General features: G+C 35.2%; 1 long non-coding RNA gene across 2 annotated transcripts; it reads right to left on the reverse strand.

The window, feature by feature from the left end:
• Positions 1–241: 241 nt before the first annotated feature.
• On the reverse strand, positions 242–7348 carry LOC138886528 (uncharacterized). Of its 2 annotated transcripts, XR_011405456.1 has the most exons (4): positions 7147–7315; positions 3064–3085; positions 2894–2978; positions 242–536 (listed from the first exon to the last, which is right to left on the reverse strand). It is a non-coding gene; the product is annotated as an uncharacterized lncRNA (long non-coding RNA). The 2 variants fall into 2 exon arrangements; XR_011405455.1 differs by lacking the exon at positions 3064–3085 and having other exon boundaries at positions 7147–7348.
• Positions 7349–8347: the final 999 nt, after the last annotated feature.

Consider the following 8347-nt stretch of genomic DNA (forward strand, 5'->3'; position numbering starts at 1 on the left):
GCAATTAAAATGGTCATAGTATCCCCTCTGAAAACATCTTAGATTGTAGTTTTCATGTCCATTTTAATGGCTAATATGTTTAACTAAATTGCCGCTAAAAGTCAATATCTTTAATGGCAATTATTTTACAGCAATTATAGCAGCTACAATATTCCCTGTGAAAGCATCTTAGTTTGTCCCTTTATCATCCATTTATATAGCTGGTATATCCAACTAAATTAGCGCTAAAAGTCACAAGCGATAATAGTAATAATGTAGCCACCATTAATAATAGTTACTACATTCATCCAGAATATGACAAATAAGAAAATATATTATATTTAATTCAAAAAAAAACAAAATATATCTCATTATATCTTAACAAAAAAAAAGGAAGTATCAAAAATATTGATGTCATAGTAACTAAACTTATATTGTTAATTAATGTCATTATATAACTAATCCAGGCAAATGATAGTATTCAAATGATTTTCGCAACTTTTCGGTCATTTTGAAATCTTCCACTTGCTAAATTATCGAATATCAACCTGTATGACCTGAAATTATTAAAATAATTGTGTCAGAAAATAAAATACAATGTGAAAAAACATCTTGAAGATTACATCACTATCACAATTCATAAAAAAGTCACTGTCTGCACTTGGGATTGTCATTTCTGCACTATCCTCTAAGACAACATACATTATACAAGTATTTCTCCTTTCATTTGTGCATGTGATAACCACTTACTACTATCTTTCCTTTAGATAACATTGGCCCCCTGTGTACAACAGGAATTCAAAGCTCACTCATATGCTGCAGAGTTTGTTCCCTGGGTAAGACTCTTCAACGCATATGATCATCACTTATCAGATAATTCTGAATTTTGTGAACCTTAAATTATTAAGCCGTCAATTTAAATTCCAAATGAACCTGGTGAAACAACAAATTAATTCTCTCAACATGATTGTTAATCATTTTCTTAAATTAACTTAAATATCTTATGTTATAGATATATGGATCTATGGAAGATTCTACAGTGTAGAAGTATAAAAATGACGTAATTTCCTATCAGCTCTTGTTACAAAATGCTGTAGAAAATTCCGGTGAATCACAGAAGATAATTTAGAAGACTAAAGCACCACCTAACATGTTAACTTGAGATGATTTTATATTACCAAGTTGGTGTCTCAATTTTTCTTTTTTTTAATAAAAGCAAATAATTGGCGAGAACATAAATACAAGGACGGGTATCTTACCAAATAGTGGAGCAAGCTACTGCAACTATTCAAAATGCATAAAACTATGAAAATGCAGTTTGTTATGTCTGCTCCTTGACTAGATTTTGCTCCCATAAATAATGAAATATTAATTTATCCTATGATAGCAGATTCTTAGGATATTGTTACTAAGGACCACAAAATAATAATGATACTGCTGTAGTGCCCAGGCTTGTAAAAGATATATTTATTTTTTACAATGATTCGGAGGAAAGATTTGACTCAGAACGTAACATAGGAGTAGTTGTAAATAACATATTTGTGTTTTTAATGATAGCTGTTGTGAAGAGCCTGCCCGGCAACATGTGCAAAAGGTATGTAATCAAATCAATCTCGACTCTTCAGTCTCCTTTGGCACAAGAGTTCTCAAACATGAAATTAAGAAGCTGGATATAAATATATACTATGACACATTTGAATTGTGGGCATATAACACTTTTTTTCTACACAAATTCATAGCATAGAGAATTGAGGTTATACTTTTTTCTATAGCCATTCATTGGTGGTTTTATATAGGGAAATAAATAAAGGAAACTGATTGTGACTGCATTAATTAGGTAGTATACTTTGCATCAACTTGTAAAATAAGAGAGGTGAAATTATGTAGATATCATTTTTGCAGCCCGCCATCAAGTACTAGTCATTGGATTCATGCGTTAGGCATAATCCTTATAAGAGCATCTACGTTTTCACCTGCATATTATTCAGGACACTTTGGAAGCTTCAGACACTCATAAAACTGCAAAAATTCTATACCTTCCCAATGGCTGAGAACTACCACACAAAAAGCCATGACCAAAATGGTGTTCAAGATGCACAAGTGGCTGACCTAATTGTGCCACTTTCGGCACAAAGTTATCTCAACCAGCTTCTCCACCTTCATAGGCTTATCTTCTCGTATAATATCCCGGTACACTATGTTGGAGCAACCACTCATATTCGCCAGGCTAAGTTTCGTGTTCATGGTTTTGACCCTCTCACAGCTAAAAACCTATATTTTCTTGAATTCCCTACACCACTTTTTGAAAATCCCCCTCTAAATCCTAATGCGTCTTATAAGTTTCCTAACCAATTAATCCCTTCATTTTATGTAGCAATACATCTCCACGAGCCAGTGTGCTCACAATGTTGTTTAACTCATGATAGGCCCAGAGAAGAGGCTTCAACTACTGTAGCAGATTCTTTTTCTGTAGGTCCCCAGAGTTAGTAGACCATTTGTGCTTGCATAGCCATCAAACATGGAAGATCTGGAGTTTATTCTTAAATTTATTTTGGGTATCTTAGACAAGGCCACAAACTGTAAGAGGCTTGTTAGGTAATGGAAAGCACAATATGTAAAGAAGAGGCTAAAGAAGACACAGAAGAATATTTCTAATTGTAAAAGATATATATTGTTTAGCTAAAAGTAAGAAATTAATAGAAATATTGTTGAGAAGCCACAGAAGACTATTTTTAATTGTAATAGTCTAAAGAAGACATAGAAGACTATTTCTAATTGTAAAAGATATATATTGTTGAGACGAAAACCAACAGTGAGAAGAGAAAATATATAAAAGCAAGAAGCATTCAAGTAAGCCCAAATACAACAACAAATTAATAAAATCGAAGGAGGAAAACTCAAAGATGAGTAGTACCGTGAGAAGGTTGAGCATTTTCAGCAACACTAGGTATCCTTGATGTTTGTGGTACTCGTTCATGTCCACTATTGGCGTCAGAGATCTAATAAATATTAACATGTTAGATAACAATACTTTTTTAATCGGAATTTCATTAAAAATGCCTAAAGCTTATGTAATGGAGTTACCTGTTCACATGAGGTGCCATTGCTACTTTGAGTCATAGATACATTAGGAGCATATTTGCGTAAGAATTGTCTCATTTGTTAACAATATCATGATAAAACCTCAGTTTATGCACAGTAAAAACAGTAAGAAGATGAAACAATGAAACATCTAAGACTAGAGTATACTCAGAGAACACGGACAATTACTTATTCCAAAACCTACTTCATAATAGAAATCATGCAATTTTACAGCATTCCTTTACACCATTTACTAAATGAAACATCTTTCAAAGGCTTTTTTGATTTGTTTTAGTGAATGTATCTATGCCAAAATAACCAAATCCACTAAATATGGGATAGTCCATCTTTTCATTCCCCGTGTATAATATTTGAAATTGTCAAATATGAATAAAATTTCCTACATCTTGTGTGCTTATGTAATAGAGAATTATTGAACTCCCCTTGTCCTCTCTCCTCCTCTACTCCAAGCCTTAGGTGTCAATTTTCTTCTTGTTGTCCAATATCGTAACACAAGGTATAGGCTAAGACCATGTTGGTTGCCAGAGAAATTGGTTCAGGTATTGCTATCCAATGGGAGCTGGCTAGACTAAGCAAGGATCTAGTATGCAACTTTTTTCCTATGATATGTACCTGTGACTCATCATTCATCCTGCTGATTAATTCTATCAATTATGCAGGCAATATTACGATGTGATCTGCCATCCTACATGGTTTCTTTTTCCCATGGTGAATCGATATTTGAGAAACCAGAGGTGAGTCAATATTAATATGAAATAGCTTTTCCTCTAGAAATTCACTTTATGGCAGACCATGTTTGCAAACATCCTAAGATCTGCACTAACAAGCTAGGCTTATTAAATCTCTACAGATAGTCCTGCACTATATAATTCCTTTTGGTCATATAAAATATCAGGAGAGGCTACCCAAATTAAGCTTACGGTTTACAAGACACTAGAGAAGAATTTCTCTCACTAAATAAATTTCAACTATGAAAGGCTACCCACAAGCTCTCTTTTCAAAAATGGGAATTGAGATGTTTTGTGGATTTGCTATGCCAATTTTGCACATACTGACAACAGTGTTAAACATAAATATGCGCACTTATCAAGTTTATCAATAGTATTGACGGCTCACTTAAATACATCACAAAATCAATTGAAACCAACAAATAAACAAGTATTTATAGAAAATGCTTTACAGTGTTTAGAAGTTTTCCTACTTGCTAAAACCAGACAATTCGTGGAGGATTAACAGGTCAAGGGACAAAGAAAAAGGGAGTTGTGCTCCCTCATTTTTTGGAAGCTTAACTGTTTATACCTAGTCAATCCAACACTAGGATCAACTTTTTTATTTGGTGATCACTATGGGAATGACCTTACATCATGTAATTTTTGCTAACTTTATAACACCGCAAGCTACAAGTACAAAAATCAAAACTAAAATCAAGTAACCAAACATATGCTACAAGTGTAACATCCAGCTATTACTCAACTTGGATCTGTGTGATGCTAAGTTAAAGGAAACTAAAAGCTGCAGCTAACTTTATTTTTACAACCTTTACACGTTAAGAACTTCTTTCCTACTGAAGATAGTTTCAATTTGATGATCTCTAACTTGAACAGAATATACTGAATGCAGAGAAAATCGTATAGCTCACTTCAACTAATTGTATTTTGCAGCGTATTAAATTGATAACAACATGGAAAACCTTTAAGCTATCTAGATTGTTTCTTTACACGCAAGATCCTGTTTACACTGAAAGTAACAAATAACGGCAAACTTAAGATATCTCATCATTGTCATTAGATTACTACTACTAGTTTATTTAGCAATGAGAAAAGCTGCAACTAGTAACTCAGGAACTATATTATTACCTACTGCATATGGATCAGATTTGCAACTATACATTGTTGTACAAAAACCTACGGGATAAAGGCATTTGAAACTACAGGCTTAATAGAAGTTTTAGATACTCTGACAACAGTGATAACGGATATGCAATTTACCACCAGAAGTGAGGAAATAAGATTTTCTTGTATGCAACATTGATATAGACAGATTGCTTGTTGTTGAAGAAGATTATCAAAAGGGAATGGGACCCACTATAAGGGCAGAAGTGTAGAAGATTCAGGCGTTGAGGTATCATTTCAATGTGATCTTTCAACATATTTACAGAGAAGGAAACACTTTAGCAGATTATATAGCTAACATTGCCTTTTCATTTGCAGGGACAACTCATTTTCACTCTTTCACAAAACTTCCTACAGCAGGGAGGAGATTAATAAACATGGACAAGTCACAAATACCAAATCTAAGGGTTAAGATTGCGAAAAGAAACTTCCCATATTGACGTGCAAATGTTGCTGTTACAACACTGGGAGGCTGGTGACATTGATTTTACCAGATGGCAGAATACATACCAGTGCACAAAATAGAAATTTTCTGATGATCAATGGATAACCAAACACAAGAGTTCAATGCTATTTTAAACAGAGGAAACAATGCACATTCTTCCATCTTGGTTACAAGTAACTGGTGTTGTACTGAATGGAGAAGACCATAGCTAACGCAACAAAGGCCTGCATAAGTTCTAAAAGATACTTGTCTGTATCGAGTTATGCAAACAACAATTGGTTCCAAGAAGATATCACAAAGTCATGGCCGAGGTAGCTTCAAATGGGTTTCTGTAATTCAATCCATCAGGGTACTATGTTATAGTGCAAACATGAAACTGGAAATAGACTACCCTAAAAGCCATAACAGAATCGGAATCAGGCCACACATGATACCATTGAAACCAGAAATCTTTTACCACTAATCTGTTTATTAAATTTTGCAGGTACTTGATTCAGACAATTCCAAATGTTTCAATGCTATCGCAAACATGGAATTACTGTACAGTAATCTCACGGTTGTAGTACTGGTACTGCTAGTCGATACAAAGGAAAAATAGCTACATTAATGCAAATGATTTGGCCAGCTATTGGTATCTCTATTCATGCTGGACCAGTCAATAACTGGAGCTTATACTTCATTGTTAGCAAACGTAACAGAAAAAAGCTAAATGCCACTGACTATAGAGAGTGTAAGGCTACTGTGGCTGATTTTCTGAACACTTATAAGCTGCTTCCCAGTGGTATTAGCATGATATCATGCTTAATCTGGGGGTGGTCTTATGGTATAAGGAGAATCATATAGTAGCAAGAGTTGGAATAGTTCACATACAACCAAACAATGAGTGCAGAAATGCAAATGTCCCAAGTACGTTACTGATTTTCAGAGGGCTTCGAAATGAAATTCTGATGCATGTCTAAGGCAGATTATCTAAACACTGTTAGACTGCCTCCCAGTGGTATTAGCATGCTCTCATGCTCAATCTGGGGGTGATCTTATGGTGCAAGGAGAAGAACACCTATGCATACTCCACATACAGACAGTCGGGACTACAATCCTCGAGATAAATGCAATCAACATTGCGTATTTTGACAGACCAGGATCTAATTGGTGATACTTGGATATATATTGAAGAAAACATGCAAACATCCAAATTAAGTTAAGGGTATTCTCTATTCTTCTTTAAGTTGTCCAAGTTTATATTGTTGTAATGCATTCTTCTTTGCATTTATAACAAGAAAAATAACATATAACTTGAATCCATTTTCCATGAAGGGAACGGATTTTAGGAGAAAGTTCAAACTATATCAAACATATTTGCCATAATACTGGAAGTAGTGAATCAATATGGCATCACAACAAGACAAGAAAGTCAAAGCATGACTAATTCAACTCGGCATTAATCATCATATGCCCCTAAAGTCCAAAGAGTAGACTGTAAATATCGTCTTCCAGTTGCAACCCATTGACGTATGTAATTTATGTAGTGATATTGATTTATGAGAAGTCATGGCAGAATTCTTCTTACCTTAAACTCCGATATATTCATGCTCCGTAAATCAGAGCTCACATTCTTGGCTAATTTGGGGAAGATTTTGCAAAAAATTGCAGATTTGGGGAAGACAGATGAGAGGGAGAATATTGACAACAGATTTTGCAAAATTTACCTGGGGAAGAAGAGAAAGTTACCTGTGAATTGGGAAGAAGATCGTCGGAACTGTGGCACGGCGAAGATTGTCGCAGGCCGCGGCGATTTTGTTAACCATTGTTAACTGGAGAATTTCGCAGGCCGGAGACTGTTGAAATGGAATAGGTTTTGTCATCTTTTTTTTTCTTTTTGGGAAAAATTTGTATTGGCAAAAGGGAATAGGTTTCTTTTTTCTAATTGGAGGGAATACATAATTCTTGTCCAAAATATTAGAGGGAAGATTTTAATTTACTTTGCACGGAGGGAAAGATAAAATAACAAAAATTGGTACTATTAGTAAATGATTTTTAGTGGCAATTTATTTTAGTGTCACTAAAAAATATCTTTTACTAGCCAATGATCATATGCCGCAAATATTTTAGCGTAAAGAATCCATTAGCGACAATAACCTTATTGCCGCTAAATAATTGTCGCCAAAGGCCTTTTTGTACCCACAAATCGCTACTAACTTTAAACCTCTCCGAAGATCATTTTTTTCTCGAGCCGTCAGCATTAGAAACACCGATTCAATCTAGAACCACCGCATCCTGCGATATCTAACAGTCGTTTCTCCAATATTATTTCACAATATCTTACCCAAAGGCGAATTGCAGAAGACCATAGCACGGAGAACTTAACACATTTAATCGCGGACGACGATACCACATCGTAGATGAGAATCCCATCACGCTTGAATCACCAAGTCTTGTTACTCTATTGCTCCAAATCTGGACGTCCCTAGGCAAATTGCTTTTCCTCTGCCGGAAATGAAATATCAGATCTTTGAATCATGCACTAAGTAGGCTTCCTTTCAAATCATTCACCGCCCCAACATATAGGCAAGTATCCTGTTATCAAGTCATTACTATGCGATAACCAATCGTGAGCATCAAAACAACCTGTGCATAGCCTCTAAGCTCTTAGAAGCACAACTACCGTGCCGAAACGATAAAAAAATCCTTCCGCAAGGCGACGACAATAACCCAATCAACTATACCAGGAGAAACATCCCGCACCATGTCTGTAGTACCATTACAATTCCTCAATTCTCGATTTATAAAAAGTGATTCGCATCGCGTAAGGTTGAGTAAGAAGGAAACAAGGGAATAAGCCCCAAGGAATCAAGAAGGGAAGTGCTCCTAACAGCCCTGTAGCCTCCCGAAGATAAGTACAGACGTCTTTGTATCGATTCGCGAGACTCTA

This window comes from Nicotiana sylvestris, chromosome 2 (assembly GCF_000393655.2).
Source record: "Nicotiana sylvestris chromosome 2, ASM39365v2, whole genome shotgun sequence".
NCBI lineage: Eukaryota > Viridiplantae > Streptophyta > Magnoliopsida > Solanales > Solanaceae > Nicotiana > Nicotiana sylvestris.